The sequence below is a fragment of the Sinocyclocheilus grahami genome, unplaced genomic scaffold (assembly GCF_001515645.1).
Source record: "Sinocyclocheilus grahami isolate Dianchi unplaced genomic scaffold, SAMN03320097.WGS_v1.1 scaffold1037.1, whole genome shotgun sequence".
Lineage (NCBI taxonomy): Eukaryota > Metazoa > Chordata > Actinopteri > Cypriniformes > Cyprinidae > Sinocyclocheilus > Sinocyclocheilus grahami.
Genome location: NW_015506216.1, coordinates 41,096 through 67,701, shown reverse-complemented (window position 1 = coordinate 67,701; position 26,606 = coordinate 41,096). Strand labels below are relative to the sequence as shown.

General features: G+C 33.9%; 1 pseudogene; it reads right to left on the bottom strand.

Moving 5' to 3' along the window:
- Window positions 1-14,280: 14,280 nt before the first annotated feature.
- Window positions 14,281-26,606, bottom strand: part of LOC107565957 (TBC1 domain family member 1-like) — a 52,027-nt pseudogene continuing 39,701 nt past the window's right edge.

Sequence of the window (26,606 nt, the reverse complement as noted above, 5' to 3'; positions counted from 1 at the left end):
TTGCACCTGCGCCGCGCGCTTTAGACCATGCATTAGATCATTAAAATAGGGCCCCTAAACTTGCAATTACAAGAAAAAAAATTTGAATTCTAGTTTATATCTGACTTTTTTTCTCAGAATTTTGAGTGTATATCTTGCGATTGTAGGTTCTGAGAGAAAAAAAAAGTCAAAATTGTGGGAAAAAAAGTGGTAGCTTTGTTTTTTTTATCCTGTGGTTGAAACTGGCTTCCATAGGTTTGTGTAAATATGTTAAGGGTTTTATTTATTTATTAAAGGTTTTTATTTTATTATTACTATTATGTTTTTTGACTGTTTCAGCGGTTAAGCAAACATTATAGGCGCTAAATTTTCCTCTTGGTTTAACATGTTCTACAAGTATTCTATTTATTTTCTGCTGAACTTCTCAACTTTCTGTTCACAGGTTCCCTTTAAGATAGATACAACTTCAGAGGGTTGCTCTTGGCAAACAAGTAAAAAAAACAAGTTAAAATGTTCTCTCTGTCACATGCAGGTATGTACACATGAGGTTAAACAGGCAGTCATGACATGGAGAGCACTGGGAATGACAGCTGATATTTATTAGTTTCAAATATTTCACAAAGACAGCTCTAATTTCATGGCTATTGCTGCACGTGGCCAAGACCTGACTAAAACCCATCCCTCAAGCAACGCTTACCCTTTAAAAGGTTATTGAAAACACCTTTGATAAAGCCATGGACCACACCCAAAACCGTTCCTGAAGAATAAGAACCTCCTGGGAAGAGAAGTGAAGGGGGAGGGAGGGGGGGGGGGTCTCAATCTATCCCCAGTATATTACCTCTGTAAACATGAACTCCTGGTTAACATACTTTAAGATTGCCTGACAAACACATGGAATACATTAGTCACTCACCACAGATACAGATACAGAGAAGAGAAAGCATGAGTCATTACCTGAAAGTACCATTTGCGTCTACAACCACTCTAGAAAAAAAATGCCATAAATTCTTGATATTTAAAAAAAAAAATTATATCAAAATATTCATAACCTACATAAAAAAATTCATTTTAATTATAACAAGATGATTTATCTGTCTATAAGTTTTGATTCCCCTTTTTTACAAAACTTTTCACCTCAAAATAATAGTGAACTGTGACTTTAAATTATTTGATCAACAATAAGTGGCATCAGTCTTCAGAAGAGCCTGAAAAAATGTATTTATCACTCACAATAAGTTTTTTCTATGCTTTACATGATTTGTCAAATTTAACATATCCACCATTATCGCATAAAACAATCTTGATATTGTTGACTTTAAAGCTAACGATGAGAGGGCATTTTGGTTTTGAATGTTCCACTCATGTCACATTCCTCCCTGTTCAGGTTTGAACTTTTCATTCTTTTTGTGAAGGTAAGTTTAAAATCACCACAATGAAGAGGTATGCCCATAAAAAAGGAATTTATTTAAAATACATTTATTTCAGGCTAAGTATTGTTCAAATCTATTAACATATTTACTGACACATCGCTCGAGACTTACTGATATAAAAAATAATAATTAAACTTTATTTGGAGTACTACTTGTGCACAATGCATATTTCTTGTTAATAAGCCTAAAATGTGTTTTAATGTTACTATTAATGAGGACTGTATGCTCTTTGAATAATATCAGTCTTAAAATGCAAGATATTTAAAGTGTACCTGAAGTATATTCGCAATAGTTCCACTTTAGAACAATCAAATATGCTTCAGGATATCTTTAGCATTACTTACACACAATTAAAGGGCATTAAATACAAAATCAGTTGTTCCAGTTTAGCATACTAAAAGTACAATTGCATGGATATTTTTATTAAGTACATGAATATCCAATGTATTTGTAGTATACTTAGCATGAAATAAATGCATTTCAAATACATTTTAGTATATTTATTTTTCACTAGGGGAGTATGAAGTGTAAGGGATGTATTTGCATATTATGCTATACCCGTACAAGCACACACACACACACACACACACACAGATAGCCTGGAGACCGTTCATAATATAGCTAACTTGTCATTCATATGTCATGTTCAGCAGTGGCAGACGTGTATCTGTATAAGCAATGTACTATTTGACTTCAACTTAAGGGGAGGCACTGCAGGCAAAAACACTTGTTTTTTTTTCATGCACCTGTCAAGTTTGAGATTTTGGGCTTTTTGGTATTTCATAAAGTGTTTTTTCAGACTAGTGGAGAGAAAACATCCAAAAGACACTGTTAAGTGTTTCTTTTATAGCACTTTATCTATTTGTGTCAATAGATTTCAATTACAATACATATTTTTAAAGGCCGTTTTCTCAAAATGAGTATTTTTCTGCTACACTGAGCCATAAATCTCCACTTCAGTAGCACTTACACACACCAAACTTTAAATTTTTATTCATGTCTATATCCTGAAGGTTTTTACAGAAGGATTTGTTCATATATAATTTGCTTGATTATATACAACATTTTAATCCCCAAAAACGTGTGAAAATATAGTGTTTTCTGTCCATTCTAAGCATTTTCTTAATTATGGAGTGACAAAAATGAGATTCGCAAAATTCCCTATTGACTCTATTATGGCAAAAAAATTAAACAAGAATTTTGAAACTGACATCATTCAGTGTTTAGATTTTTGTACAAAACATTTATGCAAATTAGCGCATATTTCATTAAATAATGACTCATTTGCATATCTAAAACTAACATTTTAGAAAACTTGTAATACAATTTTTTTTTCATCAATTAGCAATGTAATCAATCAGCTGGGTAAGTAAGGCGATAACTATTAGTTTTTTTTTTACCCTATTCACCTGCAGCGTCTCGCCTTAAAATTATTTAAACTCTGGCTGAGAATTTTCTATATATTTATTTTCATTGAATTTTTCTATTTTCTATTTATTGTTTTTGTTTTTTTCTTGCTTTTTATTTATTTTAGATTAATTATTATTGTTTTGATTATTGTACCATAATATGGTTTAACCCTTTGTATTATTGTGTTTTTGTCTGTTAATAAAAAAAAAATATTAAAACTCTTTAACAGTAATTGCACTGTTTTATATTTACAGTGCCTATCTTAGCAAAGAACTTTTAATGCTTTGGTGACATATAGAGACATGTCAAAAGACAAACAAAAAAGAAAAATTAAGTAGGCCTGTAAGAAGAAAGTACTTACTGTCTTTTTTTCTAGAATTGCGAGTTTATTTTTCAATACTGTCTTTATAACACGCAATTGCGAGTTATAAAGTTAGAATTATGAAATATAAGCTTGCAATTGTAAAAACATTTATTTTTGTAAGAAAAAATGTAATATTGTAAGACATTTTTTTCCTCAGAATTTAACTTTCGAACTGACAATTGCGAATTTATATCTCTCAGTTCTGAGAAAAGAAGTCAGAATTGAATTTATATCTCTCATTTCTGAGACAAGAAGTCAGAATTGCATGATATAAACTCACAAATGCGTGAAAAAGTAAGAGAATTGTGAGATATAAACTAAGAATTCTAAGAAAAAGCTTGCAATTGCAAGAAAAAGACAGAATTCTGAGTTTATATCTTGCAGTTGTTGTTTTTTTTCTACCACAAAATAAAAATTAATTTTTCAAAATAAAGACTTTTTTTGTTTTTTTCACAGAATTGGCCTATCTCGCAATTCTGAATGTGTATCTCACAATTCTGAGAATTCTCAGAATTAAAAAAGAATGAATAAACTTAGAATTCTGAGAAAGATAGGCAGAATAGCAAGATATAAAATCTCATAATTCAGTTATTTCTGCCACAAATTAAAAAAATAAAAGGTAATTTACCCTTTTTATCTCACAATTCTGCATTTATATCTCACAGTTCTGGGAATTCTTAGAATTCTGAGAAAAAATAATTGATATAAACAGAATTGCGGGAGAAGAGTTAGAATTTTGAGATTTAAAAATGATGTCATGATTACCTTTTTTTATCCATGTTGGAAACAAGCTTCCATACAAAAAGTGAATGATATATAATGCAGTTTATTGTGAATACAACCTGATAGCTCAAAATGTAATTTATAGGCTTACCGTAGTTAATAGTTAGCCTATAAGGCATGAAGACAAATGTGAACCCTGATTTTATTTACTCATTCAATACTGAAATATAATTAATCTTTAACCAAAAATTTCTGTAGTGCAGTAAGTATATGAATTTCCAAATTACTATGGCAGAATAAAATAATGCATTGCTTTTGAGTTGAGGAGTACTATAGGGGAAAAGACGTTATCATCTAAATGAATACAACAACAACAAAAAAGTAGTTCATTCGCACTTTTAAAATTCTATGTTTGCACACGCTCCAGTCCCTGGCGGGCAGAGTATCTTGCAGAAATCTCTCATTCCTGAGGTGTGATTGGAAATGTCTCAGTACAGTTATTGCACAAACAGCTACATTTACATCACTGTGAACTGTATCTTCATTGTATGCACTGCATACATTCAAATGAACTCATCACAGTCCCCAGGCATTAGCACAAACATTTAATGAAGCTATAGACACAGTAAGAAAAACAAGAAAGAGTCTTTAATCATCTGGTTGCCATGGCCAATCCCAATAACAGAGCAAAAACAATAGAATAGAAGTGTGTGAGGGAGGTGACTTAGCAGTTAAAGGTTTAGGTTGCATCCCAAAGGTTCAAACCGCAAGTGACCACCACTGCGCCAGAGGTTCCTGTAGTAAAAATGCTGTACTGTAAAGTACTGTAAGTCACTTTGGATTAAACGGAGCCTGTAAATTAAGCTAGAGATTCCTATTATACACCATGTACAAGCATGAAACTGATTTCATAGGCAGATTATGCCAGTGTTACTATAAGCACATGCCTACATTAATCCGAATTGTGTGTCATGTAACACCTGTTATTCAGCTTATATCTGGTTGAGTGAATATCACTGGAGGCATGAAGGTTACTATGGGCTCAATGTGTACTAAACAGTGAGTCAGTTGAATCAGGTAGGCATTGATGAAAAAAGTGATCTTTTATTTTCACAAACTAAAAAGGCCAGCAATGAGAGAAAATGAAATGAAATTCATTGTTTTCTAAATATTTTCTTGTAAAATAAAATCAAACATAACTAAAAACCCTACTCTTGAAATGATTTCGGGTTTATTTCAAATAAATACTGCTCTTTTGAATGTTCTACTCATGAAAGAATGCTGAAAAATGCATCACAGTTTCCACAAAAACGCAAGCAGCACAACAGTATTCAACAGTCCTAATAATAAGAAGAAATGTTTGTTGCGAACCAAATCAGCATATTAGAATGATTTCTGAAGGATCATGTGACACTGAAGACTGGAGTCGCCGAATGACTGCTGAAAATTCAGCTTTGTATCGCAAGAATAAATTACATTTGAAAATATTTAGAAACCACTTAAATACAGTGGTGGCCGCTACTGTTAGAACTCCTGACAGATCTGAAAATATTGACCAAAACATGATTTCATTTCATAATGTTCATGAAACATGCAGATGGTTGTACTGTTTTTATTCACTTTTAACTTTAATATTTGGTATGTCCACCTTTTGCAGCAATTACAGCAGCACATCTCTCTGGCATAGTGTCGGTATATTTCCTGAGAACTTCAACACTAATGTTATCCCATGCCTTGAGGTCTGGCCTTTGAGGGGGGCAGTCCGTCATTTGCAATGTTCCAGCAGATTCCTTCCATTGCAGGCAGTTCTGGCAATAGTTTGTTTTATGTATTGTAATGGCCAATTCAACAAAAACAACTGAAACCTCTTAAATATGCCAAGTGTTCTAACAACGGCCACCACTCTATATATCATGCATTTACATTGTGCAGTTGTTTTGTCAGGTGTTTGGAGGAAGAGCATTCCTGTCAAGTCTTCACAGATCGCATCATTTCCAGCAGCAGCCCCACCCATGTGCCTAATTTGCATATTACAAGAAAAATGCATGGCGTTAAGAAAGCTCAAAGATAGCAGTTGCCTAAACTCATTATTTGTTCCGTGTGTATTCATCTTATCTGTGTTATGTGCTCAGTACTTTAGTTAGCGATTACTAGAGGTGCTTCATATTATGTCTCATCAATAAACAAATGTATGGGTTATGTTTATTCATTTTTTATAACAAGTCATATAACACTAAATCACAGCCAAACACGGTAATGATCTGTTCTAGTTTTAGGCTTTTCATTGTAGTGACAAGAAATTCTACATTCCAGCTAACACAAAGACTAAAAACATTCCCATTTCCTCCAAAAGCTTCAGAAATATCCAACTATCTTACTTTCAGATTGAATTCCATAGTTTTTCTTAGAGACGGTTATGGTTTGTTATGATTGATTGTTTGTATGATTGTTGTGAGTCACATCATAGTCATTCATATGTTTAAGGTGTCCAACAGGGAGAGCAACAAACCTGCAAATGTGCCAAATTTAATTGAGGGATTTATTAGTTCTCCGTTAACCACATCATAAATCACAAAAGACACAATCATAAAACACTCATAAAAACTGACATAACAGAATCCATTAAACAAAGCCTTCCTCAAAACATTGGTTTTTAAAGGTGTCCGTTTGTAACTGTATTAAAAAAAAAATAATAATAACCATTATAAACCATTAATAACAATTATCAATAATTGAGCACCAAATCGGCATATTAGAATGATTCCTGAAGGATCATGTGTCACTGAAGACTAGAGTAAATATCTGAAAATCTATTTGAATATAAAACAGTTTTGTTTGTATGATTGTTGTGAGTCACATCATAGTCATTCATATGTTTAAGGTGTCCAACAGGGAGAGCAACAAACCTGCAAATGTGCCAAATTTAATTGAGGGATTTATTAGTTCTCCGTTAACCACATCATAAATCACAAAAGACACAATCATAAAACACTCATAAAAACTGACATAACAGAATCCATTAAACAAAGCCTTCCTCAAAACATTGGTTTTTAAAGGTGTCCGTTTGTAACTGTATTAAAAAAATAATAATAATAACCATTATAAACTGAAAATCTATTTGAATATAAAACAGTTAAAGTATTTTAGATTGTAATTATATACACTGCTGTTTAATGTTTTAATGTTTTTAGTGCAGTCTCTTATGTTCATCAAGGCTGTATTCATTTGACCAAAAATACAGAAAAAAACAGTAATACTGTGAAATATTATTGCAATTTCTAATGTTGGTTTCCGTTTTTTAAAAATATTTAACTTACAGATCTCAGTTTAAATGCTTGTTTGTTTTCTATTCTATTCTATTATATCAGTTTAAATGCTTCAGTTTGTTTTGATATTATATTATGTTAGGCCTATATTATAAACCTAATAAATAATTGACCTTGTTTTTTAGTGGAGTCTATTATGCTCATCAAGGATGTATTTACTTGATCGAAAATACAGAAAAAGCTGTAATATTGTTAAACATTATTGCAATTTCTAATGTTGGTTTCCTATTTTAATATACTTTAAAGTATAATTTATTTCTGTGACGCAGCTCTGAATTTTCATTAGTCATTACTCCAGTCTTCAGTGTCACATGATCTTTCAGATATCATTCTAGCATATGCTGATTTATTATCAGTCTTGAAAATGTTGTGCTGCTTAATATTTTTTTGGAACCGGTGATACTTTTTTCTTTGATAAATAAAAATGTAAAAAGAACCACTTTTTTTCAAAATAGAAATCTTTTCTAACAATATCAGTTTTTACTATCACTTTTTATCCATTTAACATATCCTTGCTGAATAAAAGTATTAATTTCTTTAAAAAAAAAAACACGTTTGAATAGTAGTGTATATTGTAACACAAAATTTCTATTTTGAATAAATACTGTTCTTTTTAACTTTTTATTTATCAAAGAATCTTGAAAAAAGTATCACAGGTCCCAAAAAATATTAAGCAGCACAACTGTTTCCAACATTTATTATAAATCAGCATATTAGAATGATTTCTTAAGGATCATGTGACACTGAAGACAGGAGTAATGATGCTGAAAATTCAGCTTTGCTTAACAATAATAATAAGCAATAATATTTCAATTAAAATGACATTTTTCTGTATTTTTGATCAAATAAATGCAGCCTTTATGAGAATAAGAATAAGTTCCCAAACTTCTGAACGGCGCTGTATATATTTCACATTATTACTGTTTTACTGTATTTTTGATCAAATAAATGCAAAAGACTTTTCACAAACATTACAAAATCTTAATTATACCAAACATTTGATTGGTAGTGTAATTCTATGAAATTATATCTAAATATAAATAAATACATGATTTAAAAAAATATGTATTACGTTCATATTCATTCATTCACCCAATTAATCCTATAATTCAATTGTTTAACTTAATTCAAAATATCTATTATAATTTATCCAAATTCTGCATTTAGAACATTTTAATTTAGAGAACGGTCACTTAGAACTGCTTTTGTGAGACGTGATTTTGAAATGTTTATCTTGATCAAAACCAAAATGCAGAACAAATTTATTTCGAATAGAAAGGAATCAAATGAAACTAGACTAACATTATGAAACCCCACCCATTTTTGCATAAACTAGGTGTGGTGACTGATATCATAAGAAACAGAGCAACTCGTTAGGACAACAAACTGAAGGGATGTGCACTAACTAGTTCTTAATGCATTCCATACAACTCCTATCAAAAGAAGACATTTGCCTGTGCTCGTTTTACATCTTTTACTTGCACTTTCAGTTTTTGTGTCATAAGCTCTACACAAAAAGCTGACTTACGGAAGTTTTTGAGAATAAACAAACCATGAGGAAAAAAAGATTTATGAGGCGTTTTGAACAACATGTATATATACATAGTGGTGAAATATTTGCATTTGTATAACATTAGGTCTTTCATCCGTCTTTTGCCAGCAACCTTTTGTGTCATTGTTGCAGTAGAAATAACAGATGAACATGAACATTTGGGGTTGCAACCAATGAACTTTGAATTGCATCAGACACAGGAGAATATTAAAAAAACAGAGAAAGCTAGACAAAAAGAAGGAAATTGGAAGAAAAGGGAGGGATGGGTCACCCAATGGGTCACTAGCCACATTCCGGATGTGACCTCCATGTCCTGATAGGCTGAAATAAAACCAGGGAGGTTTGGGTGTGTCTATAAGAGCAAAGCTGGTGTGTGTGTGTTCAGATGCTGTACTGGGCCACATTTCCTCTGTGCACATAGAGCTTAGGCAGGGCAGATTGTTTCCTGACCATCCCATGTGAGTGTACATGTCTCTCTGCCCTCTGTGCTCCTAAAATAAATGTGTCTAGTACATTTTTACTTGTTTTAATGCATTTATTTTAAGCAGGAAACGAATAAGAATATGAATGTTTTTATATTACTATTGCACTTCCCTTATTAAATAAGCCCTAAATAGTAAATATTGCTGTATAACATCAATTATACATCAAATCAACCCCAAATATGATCCCCTTCAAGAGGGATCCCCTTCCTAAAATGATTACACAAAATGTTTGATACCATTGAGATTTCGTAATTCTCATCATCAATTTCAATATTACAAAAAACTAATACTCTCCTGGCTTTCGATTTGGGGCGGGTGGTAGCACTTGCAAATAAGAAAATCAGTAAAGTGTCATAAAAAAACTATAGTTAAGTAAACAAACAAAATATGTCAAGCTTACTGAAAACAGGAAAACTATACAATAAGACAAAAAAAAAAACAATAGAACAAAAACAAATGAAATAGATCTACGTGGAAAACTTGAAATAATGGAGGTTAGAAATCGCATTCCGCATTCCACTCAGTAGATATCGCATTCGGGGCCCTCCCTCTCGTTGGTTCATTGAAATCATCCGAACCTTTACCCCTTAAGGTCTTTGCACACAGAGTCCGAAATTCTCATCTGCAATTTTTGCACGTTAAAAAATAAATACGACCTCACTGTGTGTCAAACACGTTTACACACTGCATCCGAAACTTTCGTCTGTCATAAAAAAATTCGGATCAGGTTTGAATTTCTGCGTTTTCGCATCCGTAGCAAGCATTTCGATAGGAAAGGAAGACGAATACGAAAAAAACTAAAAAACGCATACTAAAATTTCGGACTTGGTATGCAAGTACTATTACGGCACTCCTGGATAGCACTAAGTTTAGCTATAAGGCTGCTGTCACGTTAAGACTGAATGCACAGATCTAATATACACGTTTTCTTTCTCAACTGATTACGTTCACCTAGACTGTATTTACAAGGATAAAATGCCCCAAAATGGCCAATTTGACCATTCAGCACTCACACTCTTGTGTGAGAAACATCTTTACGTGTGTGCGTTTCATGTGTGTGTGCTCAAACCGTCTCTCTAACAGTGCGCACCTAGCCTATACCAACATTTTCGGTGCTTATTGCACTTGAAGGGTTTAAAATCATTTGTTTTTAAACCACAGCACTTAAAAACATGCTGCCTTATGTCTCTCATGGGACAAAGAGGATTAAACAAAACCATATTTAAATGACAATAGTCCAAGTTTATCTGGTTTATTATGTCTATGATAAACTGGACTACCTTCTCAACTGTACACCAATGCCCTGCCAACCAGCCATTCTCACAACATGATGGTGACTTTTGCACAAGCAAACCCATTTTGTTAAAAAAAACAAAAAAAAAACAGGCGTGGTAAAATAGAAATCCCTAATGTTGCCAAGTGGAAAAATAGGTGTGAAAGGTAAGTAAAGGAAAGGTGACAAGGAAGCTGAACAACAGAATGATGGCTTTGCCAACAACTATTCTGATGCCTCTTTTATGAAAAGATGTGTAGATAAAAAAAAAGCATTTGAGCCATTACACAAAACAACGGAGCTAGACTGAAGTGAAATTAAAGACAGGTGAGAAAGCAAAAGTGGGAGGCTGTGTGCGTGTGTGTGCTAGCACACTTTGTTCTGAATTAATTTCAGATGGTTAAACTGAGCTTAACTGGCATTTACCTGGAAAGCTTGGGCACTTGGCAAGCAAAAGACAGTTCATGACAGCTGAGGAACAAGTTCTACAGCACTTTGTTCATAGTTAACATGATTGAGAAACAAAGGAAAAAATAAATTATATTGCTACACAGATATTTTACTGTTAAATTACTGTATAAAATGGTCCATCACTTCTATGCTTTTGGAAGAAGTATGTAAATATGCACCTCTTATTAAGTAATGTGTGCATATACTGTCTTTTGGCATTATATTGCTACACAGATATTTTACTGTTAAATTACTGTATAAAATGGTCCATCACTTCTATGCTTTTGGAAGAAGTATGTAAATATGCACCTCTTATTAAGTAATGTGTGCATATACTGTCTTTTGGCATTATATTGCTACACAGATATTTTACTGTTAAATTACTGTATAAAATGGTCCATCACTTCTATGCTTTTGGAAGAAGTATGTAAATATGCACCTCTTATTAAGTAATGTGTGCATATACTGTCTTTTGGCTTTGATCATAGATGGTGGATTAAAATCATGTGGGCTATTGCACATCACACAGATTCTAGGGCTGAAGTTAAAACACACTGCATTTGCAAATGGCTTAAGAAATGTTTGATGAGTGCTGATGAATGTTATGTAACAGTTGATGTCATATGTCGCATGACGACATCCAGTTCACGTCCAACACAAACACATCATGACAGCACTTTCTTCAATCGGTTTAGGTTATTAATAGCCTATTACAGGATTCTTGAAAACTCATTTTGGTTCAGAAACCAAATGAAAGCCATTCCAAGTCTACCAATTTATCTTATGTCTATGTAAGTGTATTTACTTGTTTCATTAGTGTTTAGTGCAGTTGTCGTTGCTAAGAAACGCTTGTTTTGTTTACTGTGTGGAGAGGTGCTGATATAGCGTTTGGTCTCGTACTGTATCGTGTATCTTGTCAGGGTCTGCGCTTGCTTGGCCATTTGTTGCGGAGAAAATAAGGAAAGTGTGTCCAGTTGAATTAATTTAGTATTTTGTTAGACGGGTATAAAAAAGCTTAGTTTACCCTTCGCGTGAAGGCCTCCTCATGTGCAGACCGAAGAGTGTAAAGACCATCGACTCTACAGTGCGACTCCACCGGGCAGGGACCCCGGCAAAGGATAAGTATTGCTTTTTATTTCTCCTCTTTCCTATTACTTGTTTCGCTTCTGTTTCAGTTTTTATAACCATTTCTGACTATGTGTAAGTAAGTTGTTGTTTTTTAGCATGTGTTTTTGGCAGTGTTCTTTTTTAGGATTACTGATAAACTACTGTCATTTGATTTGTATTATTTGTATTTGTTATTTATTTTAATTTTAGTTACATTATGTCTGAATTTATTATGTCTTTTATTAAGTGTTTAGTTTTATTTAATGAGTTATTTGAATACTTCAACAAACTAAATGGAAATGAAATAATATATATATTGAATTTATAAATGTGTATGTACATATACAGTATATATGTATGTGTGTGTGGTTGTACATACACATATGTAGTTGGCTTTTTGGTGTTTGGCTTAGTGTTATGTTAGAATCATTATTATACTCTTATACATTTTGTTCTTTAATATTTTGAATTGTTTTTCATTTAAATGCTAAGTTTTGAAATTTTGTTGCATTTGTCAATTTTATTTAATCTCTTTATTTTAAAAATGTGTATAGGTAGTATTTATAAAGTTTTAGCTTTTAGTTTTGGATCTGTTTTTAGTTGCTTTAATACTACAATTGATTGCTTCTGTTGTCCTCATTTGTAAGTCGCTTTGGATAAAAGCGTCTAATAAATGACTAAATAAAAAAATACATTTTAAGTTATTTATATTAAAATTCTTCAATGCTATTTTTACATTTTAATTAAATGTGATCATATACTCACACATACACACTCTGAAATTCTATGCATGGGAAAAAATACAATCAGTGGTATCCCATTTGAACTGAAATTATTTCACTTTGTTTTCTGCTTATCCTTAAATTAATTCCAAACTGTTTGCAAAGACTCAAGGTTTCCCAAATCTGAATGACTTTCTTTTGTTGTTCAAAAAAAGATGCTATTTTGAAGAACGTTGCTAATCAAACAGTTGATAGTAGCCACTGACATCCATAGTATGGAAAAAGAAACACTATGGAAGTAAATGGCTACCAAGCACCTTGCAATGCAGTCTATATATTTACTTTTTTACAAATTGGCTGAAAAAAAGGGGCGTTCTGAAGAGCATAGTTACTGTGGAGAAGTTTACCTGCCTGACTACATTGTGCCAGCTGTAAAGTTTAGTTAAGGAGGGATAATGGTATGGGGCTGTTTTTCAAGGGTTGGGCTATGCCCCTTACTTCCAGTGAAGGGAAATCATAATGCTTTAGCATACCAAGACATTTTGGAAGTGCTATGCTTCCAGCTTTGTGGGAACTTTCCAGCATGTCCATGTCCAAGCGCATAAAGCAAGATCCATAAAGACATGGTTGGATGAGTCTGGTGTGGAAGAACTTGACTGGCCTGCACAGAGCCCTGACCTCAACCCCAGTGAACACCTTTGGGATGAACTGGAAAAGAGACAAGGAGCCAGGACTTCTTGTCCACCATAAGTACCTGACCTCACAAATGATCTACTGGATGGACAAAAATTTCCACAGAAACACTCCAAAATCGTGTAGAAAGCCGCCTCAGAAGAGTGGAACCTGTAACAGCCGTGAAGGGGGTCCTAATGTCTATGTACTGAATTTAGAATGTCATTAAACATGTGGTTTCCTAATACTTTTGTCCATATATAACTTCATTTGTTCATGTTAAAGAGCAGAATTAGATGCATTATTTGGAAAGGCTCATACAGATGCTTTCAGTACTGAGACCAAAAGAAATTTACTTAGTACTTACCTAACTAGTACTTACTTTAGATCCAGTCAAAACCAGATGCAATGTTGTATAATGAAACTTAAGTCTGATTCAAGAGAACATCTTATTCAACAGACCAGAGCATGACATGGAACTGCTCTTTGGTACGACACACACACACACACACACACACACACACAAAAAACCAGAGGGAAACTAACACTGTAAAGCAATAAATCAACATAACTAGCATCCATTTAAAATGTTTTTAATGCATATAATAAGAATAATACTCTCAATAAAAACAAATAAAAATAAAGCACTTCATCAAGAATGATGTTTTAACAGCATCCGTCTTTCCAACACTGGGAAACACAAATGGAATTCTCCAGAAAAGCACATGAAGTCAAAGGGTAAAGACATATTGTCACGCAAATGATGCAAGATGATGATCTGTTTTCCTTCTCATTCACACACACCCCTTTATTTCTATCTGCCAAAACATTTCACACTCAAATACAGAGGTGAGGTGACAACTCTTGAACGTGCGTTTAAAACAGACACTCACGTAGTGTTCAGACAAACACACACATCTATGCACCCGACACGTGCGGTTTGTCGCAGAGAAAGTTCTGAAATATAATCAGATCTTTGGTTCAGTGAGTACCATATCAGCAGCAGTGCAGCCAAGTAGCTAAAATGCCATTAGTGCAGACCTCAAAATCCAAATGAACAAACTGGTGGATACTGTGCTCATATGTGAAGTTTTGCATTTGTGTGTAGCAATGAAAGGGACTGACTATTGTTTGAATAGTTTTCTGGAAAGTGTGAGTGAGGATTTTCTGTTAAGATCAAGTGATTTCTGAGTAAATCAGCAGCATTCGGTCCGAGTCTCAGATGAAAAGAAGTATGAAACGCTTCTCCGTTTATTAAAATACACTCAGATTTAAGCTCCTCTTTGATTTCTGTTAGAACAGAAGATTGTGCAGGTTTACAGTGTACTGGAGGGTTGTCTTTTTTAGTTTATATTGCACTGGAATACAATGGTAGATTTCAACATACATACATGCTCACACACAAACATTCACACAAAGTAAGAACAGGGTGCAAGCAATACGCTGCACAGCAAGAGTGCATTTATCCGTAGCCTTTCAGCGGGCTGTTCAGTGCTTACTGGGGAACTGTCAATCTGATGCCTGAACGCCAATCAAATCTACCTTAGAGGCTTTGTTGGGGTCAATGCCATGTTAACAACACCAAAACAACAGCAGGAAGTGTAAAAAAGGAGTGTGAATTAAAAATGCTGACCCAGCACTTCACGGTCCAGAAAGTAAACGTCAGTCACAAATGCCATAAAAACCAGAAAGGGATTTTTTTTCTATCTGTTTTGATCTTTTAGGTTGTTTGATCAGTTCTGGCGAGATACTCTAAAAGACACTGTTTCAGCTCTTCGAGAAAATCTAAGGTGAAGGATCTTCAGTGCCCTGAAAACCTACCTGACCACCGCCAATAAGATGGCATCACCTCACGAAAGTGGTGATGCTTACAGGATGAGCTTGACAGAAGATCTGGTGAGGACTGTTGAGCGTTTATAAAGACTAGACTGTGTATCCTAACTGCCAGAATTATTGGTTGTTGCTTGTGTTGGTGAGGTTTTCCTGGTCAGGGAAGGAGCTGTTTATACCCAGACTGCTGAAGAGATCTCCGAGTTTGGATACAGTCTGATGCAGCTCTGTCCGTTCCTGCTGGAGAGTCTTTACCTCCGACTGTAGCTCAGCCTCTCGATTCACTAGGCCGTCCACACGAGTCTCCAGCCATCTGATCTTAGCGTGGGCAACCTGATGGAAGACGATTATTGTTCAGTCCAAGCCAGATGCAATGTAAATATAAAGTCTAAAATATTCAAGAATGTTTGCAATTAAACAATTCACACTATATTTGATGCGATGAGTTTAAATAATTTAATAAATCATTTTAAATAAAAAAAGCACACAAATAAAACCAAAAGAAAACAAAACAACCAAAAACTAAAGTAAAAGAAAAAAAAACAAAAAAAAACAGAAAACAAAGCAATATAAAAAAAGTTTTGCAGTGCAATATTATGGACGCTGTGAAAACGTGCCCTGAAAACCTACCTGACCACCGCCAATAAGATGGCATCACCTCACGAAAGTGGTGATGCTTACAGGATGAGCTTGACAGAAGATCTGGTGAGGACTGTTGAGCGTTTATAAAGACTAGACTGTGTATCCTAACTGCCAGAATTATTGGTTGTTGCTTGTGTTGGTGAGGTTTTCCTGGTCAGGGAAGGAGCTGTTTATACCCAGACTGCTGAAGAGATCTCCGAGTTTGGATACAGTCTGATGCAGCTCTGTCCGTTCCTGCTGGAGAGTCTTTACCTCCGACTGTAGCTCAGCCTCTCGATTCACTAGGCCGTCCACACGAGTCTCCAGCCATCTGATCTTAGCGTGGGCAACCTGATGGAAGACGATTATTGTTCAGTCCAAGCCAGATGCAATGTAAATATAAAGTCTAAAATATTCAAGAATGTTTGCAATTAAACAATTCACACTATATTTGATGCGATGAGTTTAAATAATTTAATAAATCATTTTAAATAAAAAAAGCACACACATCAAACCAAAAGAAAACAAAACAACCAAAAACTAAAGTAAAAGAAAAAAACCCCCAAAAAAACAGAAAACAAAGCAAAGCAATATAAAAAAAGTTTTGCAGTGCAATATTATGGACGCTGTGAAAAGTTCATAAATATGCACCATTTCACTTTGAAATATGTATAAAATATTTAGGAAGAATATTTGAAAGGAAACTATTCATACTATGCCTGATGTTAACAGCTGAATAAAAAATACTAAACAATAAATAAAAAGCACACAAACCACACAGAAACAGAACAAAACAAGACAACAAACAAAGCAAAGAGGCAAAATAAATACAAAAAAATGGCAATTTTTGTTGAGTGGAGTTCATACATGCACCATTTCACTTTGAAATTTTGTTATGGTAATGCTGAAAATTCAGATACAGTGTGAATAAGCCTTTAATCTACGTGAATGCAATTATATAAAGGGATTCTGCTTGTGTTAGTATGGGCCACCTGAAGCTCCTCTAGGAGGTCTAAATTTTGCTGTCGGAGGCTTCCATTGGTCTTCTCCAACTGGGCCACGCGCTGTGATTGGCTGAGAGTGGAGGGACCATCCAAGAGCTCGTCCTGAAGAACATGATATTCCACCTCATAGGCCTGCAGCTGCTTACTGATATCCATCTCAGACACCTACATGGAGACATGTACAAATATACAAGATGAGAATGTCAAAGATGGGCAAGTCAAAGCATGTTTCTTTGTGTGTGTGTGTGTGTGTGCAGACAAACTTCAGTTTGTAAGATGAGAGAGGGGGGTGTCTAAAAAACTCTACTGATGAATGACCATCCAGCATCCAAAAACAACAAAGTGAAAACATATGCCCTTTGTGTGTTCAAGCTCCTCACAACTTGTGTCTTGTTTTATAGTGTCATAAATTCCCAAAAAGTGGAAGGTGCTCACACATACATTTGATTTGACATTAAAGTAAATCAAAGATTTTTAAACAATATACTAGTTTTTTTTTTAAGGAACAAAAATATATATATTAGAAATTTGTACTGTAGCAAATTAACCATAATAAAAATAAATGTTTTTTAAAAAATCATTTTAAATATTTTCCTACAAGTTTTCATTATAAAGGATAGTCCTAAAAAAATTCAAATTCAATAAAGAGCAGAGTCAATAAAGAGATATTTGGTTTTGCTTATCGCACTTGTTCATGTTGTTACTCTTGCTGTATGTAAATTATTGTCTTGCTGCTAAAATATTCAAGAGATGGGAGAGAACATTTGGTAAATTTCTTTCATGAAACACTTTTCATCATTTCAGACATAAAACACATACATGCACAGACACACACTGAGCAACACCCATACTTTACTAACTCCATCTATTATTTGTGCCGAGCTCACGATGAAACCAGTACTTATGCAAAACCACATATGAAGATGAACACAGGACACACCCGAGCACGAGTATGTGTTGATTGTGTAGGGAAAGACACACGTATATTGCTGTCACCACAAAAGCACAAATAGAATCCACACCCAAATGTGCCACCGCCTTGACACTTAGCACAAGTGAAAGTGCATATGTGTATATGCAAATTGGACGTCTATTTGGAATGCAGGTATAGTACACACTAACACTGGCAAAGATGTTACCTGATTGATTGTTTTTTCCATTTGCACAAGGCCGAGATTGGGTAAGGTTGTTTTGATGAACTCGACAATTGACTCAAGATTGTCATGCTGCAGAATTAGAGGCTTGTGGCTACCAAGAAGACTCAAAGCCACCTTGAAGATGACCTCTGATCCCTGAAGGAACAGCATGTCTGGAAGACATCAAATCAATAAATACTTTTCAGTTTACTTCAAGGAATCCATTTGAAGATAGCAGAAAGTAGCAGAAAGAACATTTGCCTACAATAGTGTATAGTAATACAATAAAAATATTATTTAAGTTCACAAATTAAATTCAATAGCCTATTAACAGCATGCCTGATAACAAATACATTATGGTTAAACCGGTATTAGAATCCTGGCAGAGAACAGTAAAACGATAATTATTAATGATATACATAAAACAGTTACTTCATGTTATGGCATATAAACAATAAATTGGCAATATTAAAATTCTTTAAAAGGTTGTCTATATAACTAAAAAAATAAAATAAATTATTTAAACTGCTTCACAAATCAACATTTTAGTCATTTATTTATTTAATTAAATTGCTTTTTTTAATTTTTATAAAACCAGTAGTTAAATAAATGTAAAAAATATATATATATGGTTTTAATAATTATTATTAATATTACATATCTAATATGCAGAGGGTGATTTTTTGCCTCAAAATCATGCTTTAAAATAATTGAATGCAATATAATACATTATTTAATATTAATAGTGATTTTTATATTTGCTTAATAGTGTGAAGTGATTTCGTTGTGCTTGTTTGTGTGTGTGAGATTGATTATACTTGGTTTAGGCATGTGCAATATCACGATTTTTGATGGTGAACGATTAAAATGTCTCCACGATCTGCTTTTGAATAAATATCGTAGTATCGTGCTACAGCGCACATTCTATCAGCTGCAGTTCTGGCACCGCCGTATCAATATTCTGTACAATGCGACATACATTCACATCACTTACGGGACACAGCACTTGTGCGCAATCACAAAAGTACATTATTTGCATGTGCTTTAAAGCCTTGCCGGTTAAACTTTTAATTCACGTGCTGTTCTGAAGTGCTTCTGAGCACATACACATGAAGCGTGTGCACACTTTCAAACATAGCCTGATTACTGGACTTAACTCAACTTATAAGTTGACTTTCGCGTCTAATAATGTCAAAAGCACACAAGGTTTACATATAAACACAGTTAGTTATGTCTAAAATGAAAGTAAACAGTTGAGAGAAAAACGGATGCGTGCAGCTCTTAAAGCGACAGTACTAAACATGCATGTCATTAAAGGGATAGCTCACCCAAAACTTTAATTTATGTTATTTACTCACTCACATGTTGTCCCAAACCTGTATTCATTTCTTTCTTGTGCTGAACACAAAAGATGATATTTTAAAGAATGTGGGTAACCAAACAGTTGCTGGTCCACACAGACTTTGATAGTAGGAAAAAAATACTATGGAAGTCGCTGTGGACCAGCAACTGTTTGGTTACCCACATTCTTCAAAAATAACTTTTATGTTCAACAGACGAAATAAACTAATTCAGGTTTAAAACAACTTGAGTGAGTAAATGATGGTATAAAAATAAAACACTATGACAGAATTGACAGACAGATGTTTTCATTTTTGGGTAAACTATCCCTTTAATATTAATTTAAAAAAAAAAACAGAGAAAAATCACTCAATGCTCATGACTGATGAACTTTAATACAGTTGCTTAAAAAAATTATAATTTATGTATATAGTGTTTTATTTTACTATTTTTACTGCCAAATACTGAAATTAATTTGTTACTACTAAATAGTGAAAAATAAAGCACTGTTTGTTTTATTTGCATATTATGTGTTTTTGTAATGTATATCTTTTGTTCTTATTTTCTAATAACAAAGATAAAATAATAACAAAGATTTTTTATCTTCGCCCAATTTGGCCTAAATTTCTGTCATTCTTTTTTATTTTATGTTGTGTTGCCTTGAAACTTGTTACCTTTTTTTTTACAATAGGGAAATTAGATTGGCTGTACTGCTCAGGCAACTTGCAAAATAGTAAAACCAACATGACAAAGAATTGTGATAAAATCGTGAATCGTGATATTCCTGAATAAAATGGTGATATGATATTTTTGCCATATCGAATACCCCTAACTTGTGCTACACCTGTTTGGCCTGTGCTACAAAACTTTCAACCTCTGTAGCACCAGTGCTATGTGCAAAAAAGTTAACATACAGCCCTGATATATATTTTCAACAACGAGAAAAGCAGAAGAAATAACAGAATTGTTGAGAGTTGTGTGTTTGTTTATAGGTGTATGTGCATGTAAAGACAAAGAAATGTCAATAGAAATGTGTATGTGTAAGTCAGTGTGTGTAAAACAAGATGCTTCAAGATGGTTCAAGCGATTACCCATGGATAAAGGTATGTGAGTTTGTGTCACAAGGTCAATAACATTCACCCTTATAATCACACCACACACACTGTCACGGGACCGTGATTAAGCAAAACAAAGTTAGCGCCAGTCGTTAGGCATCAGCGATTGTGATCACCATGCATAATTAACTTTAGCATGTCCACAGAAGATAAAGTGTGATGCAAAGGATAAAGAGAGTCAAAGAATTTAACATTCTGAAATAATAAATGGTGAAGGACAGCTTGTCAATTGAAACCTCATCAGAATAATTGTATTCAGCAACAAATCGCAAAATGTACAGTATATATAAAAACCCTTATTAGTAAAACTTTAGGAACAATACCATAATGTATACAGTAATTTTACTGTTCTAAAACTATTTTTTTTTTCTGAACTTTTGTATTTTTAAAATCTGATACAGAGTGAACTGTTTTTTTAATTTTTTCGGACTCCAGCTGCCTTTTCAATTGTTATATATCAATAAGACGCATTACTTCAAGTATTATCCATGTATGTAGCATAACCAATATGCGACAAAAAAGACTTAGGGTTAGGGGTTTTAAGAAAGCATGTGCAACAGCAATCACCAAACCCTTATTAGTAAAACTTTAGGAACAATACCATAATGTATACAGTAATTTTACTGTTCTAAAACTTTTTTTTTTTTTTTGAACTTTTGTATTTTTAAAATCTGATACAGAGTGAACTGTTTTTTTATTTTTTTCGGACTCCAGCTGCCTTTTCAACTGTTATATATCAATAAGACGCATTACTTCAAGTATTATCCATGTATGTAGCATAACCAATATGCGACAAAAAAGACTTAGGGTTAGGGGTTTTAAGAAAGCATGTGCAATAGCAATCACTACTTAAGAGAGAAAAATAACAAAAAGTAAAAAACCCAGATGCAAAAATTCTTCCCCAACCTGAAAAACCACCCCTCAAGATGAAAACTGATGCCACCTTGCAACATTTCGTTAATATTTCTCTGCAGACAGGGTGTGTCTGTGTACGTGCAGATACATGTGCACCTGACTGTATATGGTAACAACAAAAGAGAGAGAATGTGCTGTTATATATGTGTTCCACAGAATTCTTGAGAAGGGTATAACTGCAGCCTGGAGATCTCCACATGGGGGCGGGAACTCCAAAACGGGGTGGGAGCTCCAAAATAGGGCGTGGCTTCCTCCCATTGACAGACAGGCACATGACACGCATGTGCAATTTTTTCCCCAATCCACTTCCAGTGCAAACTCCGCCCCACAGCTGATTCTAAAGATTTTATTGGTTGTGTCAATTAAAGTGTTGATTTCCTACTCTATGCTACAAAAATGCTAACCCCTAAACCTACCCCACACCTGACCCTAACCTTAACCAGTGAAATTGACTGCACGGCGGGATTGGCGCTAAATAGCGTGGTAAAGAAAGATGCAGTTCAGGAGATAAACAGTTAATAAGATTATGCCATATGAGATCATTCCGCAACTCCCCAACCGGAACTCACCGGACAATGGCACCTTTTTAGTTACACCCAGCGTCACTACACCCTCCTACCCTACGAATTTCGAGCCCCGGGACACCCCCGTTGCTTAGAACAAAGCCATAGAGTAAAATCTTTCCCCTGCGCTGCGCTGAGACGGCTCGTGGGTAATTCGCATTTATATCATTAAGCAGAGGTTCAAACTCCAGTCCGAACACCACTGGCCATGAGCTTTGGGCTCTGCTCTCACGGAGAATATTTATTTATATAGCATATTTTATTTTAGATTAACTAGAAACAATGTTTAATTTATAAAGTTTTATTTTGAAATGCAAGTCAATAACAACTGGCTGGAGCCAGAGCCAATGGTGAAAGTCTTTGCATGAGGAGACCCCGCCCCATTTTGGAGGTTCTGCCCACTTTTGGAGTTCACGCCCCATTTTGGAGATCTCCGGTCTGCAGTTATATCTACTTGGAATTCTTCCAAACAAAAGAATGTCAAACATGTAGGCCAACTTCATAAACACTTCTAAGGAAATCGAGAGAATGGCAATCCATATCTACCACACTGGCATCTGATCAGCCTGCAGATATCTCTAAACAAGGTTTAATTTTTTACGTTTTAGTTCAATAGAAGATGTGGCTGGTATGGCTTGGTGGTTAAACATCTGAGCTGGTAACAAAACCCAAGATCTGTAGGTTGTACACAACTCACTATTATGCCGTTGAGCATAGAGCTTGTCCAATGGGACTGTCCCTGCTTTAAATAAACGTGTTTGTTAAATGTATAATTATAAAAAGCATTGTGGTAAAGGGCAAGCTCAGGAACTTGTTTTGATTGGAAGTGTGTATTGAGAGTGTGTTTGTGTATTGAAGAGTGTCTGAGGGTGTGTGCATTCACCGAACACTCGAGCCACAAATCCAAGAGGGAAGTGTGACGCAAAGGCGGTGAGGAACCAGGGAGCAGCGTAGAGACTGGGGCCGATCTCGTACAGCTCCAGATGAGTGTACAGCTCCCTGTGATAGTCATGCAGCAGACGAGACAGCTGATACATCTGAATCTAAGAAAGAAAGAAGAGAAAAACAGTTACTGACTATTTTTAGTCAGAAGAATATAAAAAAATGCCTGACAAAATATTGCTACCATTTAATTAAACAATCGCTCTCATCTTATGAACCTTAACCATGTCGCTTAGTTGTGATGTCATTATTGAGCACTGCCTACAGTTATCGTAACAGCATCTTCTTGCATGCTTGGCTGTAGAATTTTTTTTTTTGCTTGATTTGTATCAGAGCTGTCAAAGCGTACATATTACGTGACCGATTATGTTTATTTGATTTATGGTTTGCAGTAAATGCAATATAAAGGAATGCAATGCATTACTGAATATGAAGTGAACTGAAACACTGATCACACTGAAGGTTTCATGTCATACAAAATCTATCCCATAAACTACGTATTTACATATTGGGTCTATAGAACAATGATCTATACTCAATGATCAACTATATTCAGATTCAGAGAAACAGAATGTGACAATCAAAAATCTCATTGTTTGTATTTTGCATTTTGGTTTTGTAGGGCAGAACATGTGGTCACACTGATATTAGGATACCTCCCCTAGTGAAAAATAAATATACAAATGTATTTGAAATACATTTATTTCATGCTAGGTGTACTATAAATACATTTACGTATTTATGTATTTAATAAAAATAGCCTCCAATTGTACTTAGTATACTAAACTGGTATACTTGAAGTCTGCTAAATTGGAACATCTGATTTTGTACTCAATGCATTTTAATTGTGCGGAAGTAGTAAGACCAACTAAGTACATTTATAAGTATATTTGATGGTTCTAAAGTGGAACTATTGCAAGTATACTTCAGGTACACTTCAAATATTTTGCATTTAAAGACCAATATTATTCAAAGATTATACAATCCCTATCAATAGTGGCATTAAAACACATTTTAGGCTTAATATATAGAAATGTGCATTGTGCACAAGTCGTACTCAAAATAAATTTTAATTATAATTTTTATATCAGTAAGTCTCGAGCAATGTCAATAAATATGTTAATAGATTTGAACTATACTTAGTATGAAATAAATATATTTTAAATATATTAGTTTTTTACTAGGGTCTATCAGTAATACTATGAAAAATGTATATAATTTAAAATTCCATTTTCTGTTTTAATATATTTTAAAATGTAATTTATTCCTGTGATGGCAAAGATGAATGTTCAGCAGCCATTAGTGAAAATTGACCACCGAATCTTGAGTGTCACATTATCTTTCAGAAATCATCAAGAAACATTTCTCATTCTTATCAATGTTGAAAACATTAAAGAATTCTAAACATTTTTAGGAATTTGTTTGAAGTAGAAATCTTTTGTAACATTATAAATGTCTTTACAGTCAATTTTGATTAATTTAATACATGATGTTTGAATAAAAGCAATAATTTATTTTTTAAAATTATTTAAACAGTTGTGCACAGAAACCAGAGGAACAAATACTGTATCTAATTGGCTAAAGGACTCACCATTTATCCAATCACTGATAAACCTACATATAATGTTTATTAAAAAGGACTTTATTAAAATTTAAATTTAATTCTATCGTCATTAATTCAACAATGTTATTCCAAACCATTTCACTTTTTTTCTTCAATGGAAAACAAAGCAGATTATTCTAAATAACGTACTGCTTACTGCAATAAAGTGAGTAGTATTTGTCTGGTCATGTGACCTAAACATAGCAGCTACCATGAAGGAAAACCACCCTCATGTTGAATAAAAGCCAAGGCTACAGTCTCCTTTTCATTTGTGTACATCATTTTTAAACGTGTCAAAAGCACCACTCGGGTGTAAAACATTAAGTGGGAAAAAAATACTATTTGATGTCATCTACCGTACGTGACAATGTTAATGTTACTGTACCTGCAGTATGATCATATCAGGCCTGTACTGTTTTCGCAGCCCCGTGTCGTACATAAGGAATTTGAGCATGTGGAATGCATCCTCCTCACTCATATGGAGCAGTAACACGCCGGCCACAAAACTCAAGCCCTGGCAGTAACCCACCTCTGGGTCCAGCAGAGAATATGCCTTCAGTAGATTATAGAGAGACAGCTGGCCAGCACCCAGCTGAGCGCTGAAATACGGATGAGTGGGAAATGTACGTCCTGGGAGAGGAAGAAGAAAAATCATTCAAGTATTCTTTTTTTTCAGTGCAGTTTGAGTAAAACAATGCTGCTGTTGTTGTTCGCAGAGGCATATGACCCCCCTTCTTTCAGCTCAATCTCCTCCTCTTGTGTTCAGTCTCATTCAAAGGGTTACTCTCAGGGGTGTGCAGCAATTTAGACACATGTAGAAAGAAAGAATTGACAAAAGGAACAGAACAGACTAGGGCTCCACTATTTGATATTGTATCATCAACCAGGTGATGATTATCAACTCTATGCTTATATGCTTTTCTCTAGTATATGCTTATATTACCCCAATGCTTCTCATGTAGGTTCATAAAGAGGCCAAGTATTTGAACACTTAAGTCACACTTTAGTGTTTGAATATCATTGCGTTACATACATAAATATCAAACTGTGGAATCTGCAAATGACTGATATTAGACTTCTTGGTAACACTTTACTTAAAGTGTCTATGTATAATGCATTATAAAGGGTTATTAAAGGGTATAATGCATTCTAATTATTCATAATGTGCGTTGTAATACATTATATCTTGCCGTAAATAATTACAACTGAATTTAAAATGCATAGTGTAACAATGAATTGATAAGTGTTATAACGTATTAACTGTGGTTACAATTATTCATGAGATTGTACAATGCATTATAAGACGCATTACAAGGAATAATTAATGCATTGAAACTTCTTATATAATGCATTATACATAAAGACTTTAGGTAAAGTGTTACCGACTTGCTGACTACTAAACTGATCTCGGAACTAAATTAAATTTTTTCCCCCAAAAGTAATTACTTTTAATGAGTTGTTTGGTTGATGCTTTAACACTATGCCAGCTTTCTTTGCTATTTTCATGGCAAGTGAAGTAACAAGTTGAAATAGTATAAAAGAGCAGTTTAAAAACCTATATAAGGTTTCTGAAGTTAACTTTAGATAAAAATGTCAAAATCAATGCAAGGTTGGCTCTGTTAAAAAATTTAATTTCCCAAGTGAACTTAAACCAGCACAATTTCATAAAATATTTTTAAAAGATAATGGGCTCTGGCATGAAGAGCATATCGGATTTTCCTTGAATATCAAGAATTTGTTCCTGATTCTGAAATGTCCTATTCAGCATTGTGTATTTTTATTAGTGCTGTCAAATGATTAATCGCGATTAATCGCATCCAAAATAAAAGTTTTTGTTTACATAATATATGTCTTTGTATTGTGTATATTTATTAAGTATATATAAATACACACACATACAGTATATATTTTGAAAATATTTACATGTAGATACATTTATATATTTATATTCTAATATTTTATATTATATATATATTTAATATATAAACAACATATTTTTCTTAAATATATACATGCATGTGTGTGTATTTATATATACATAAT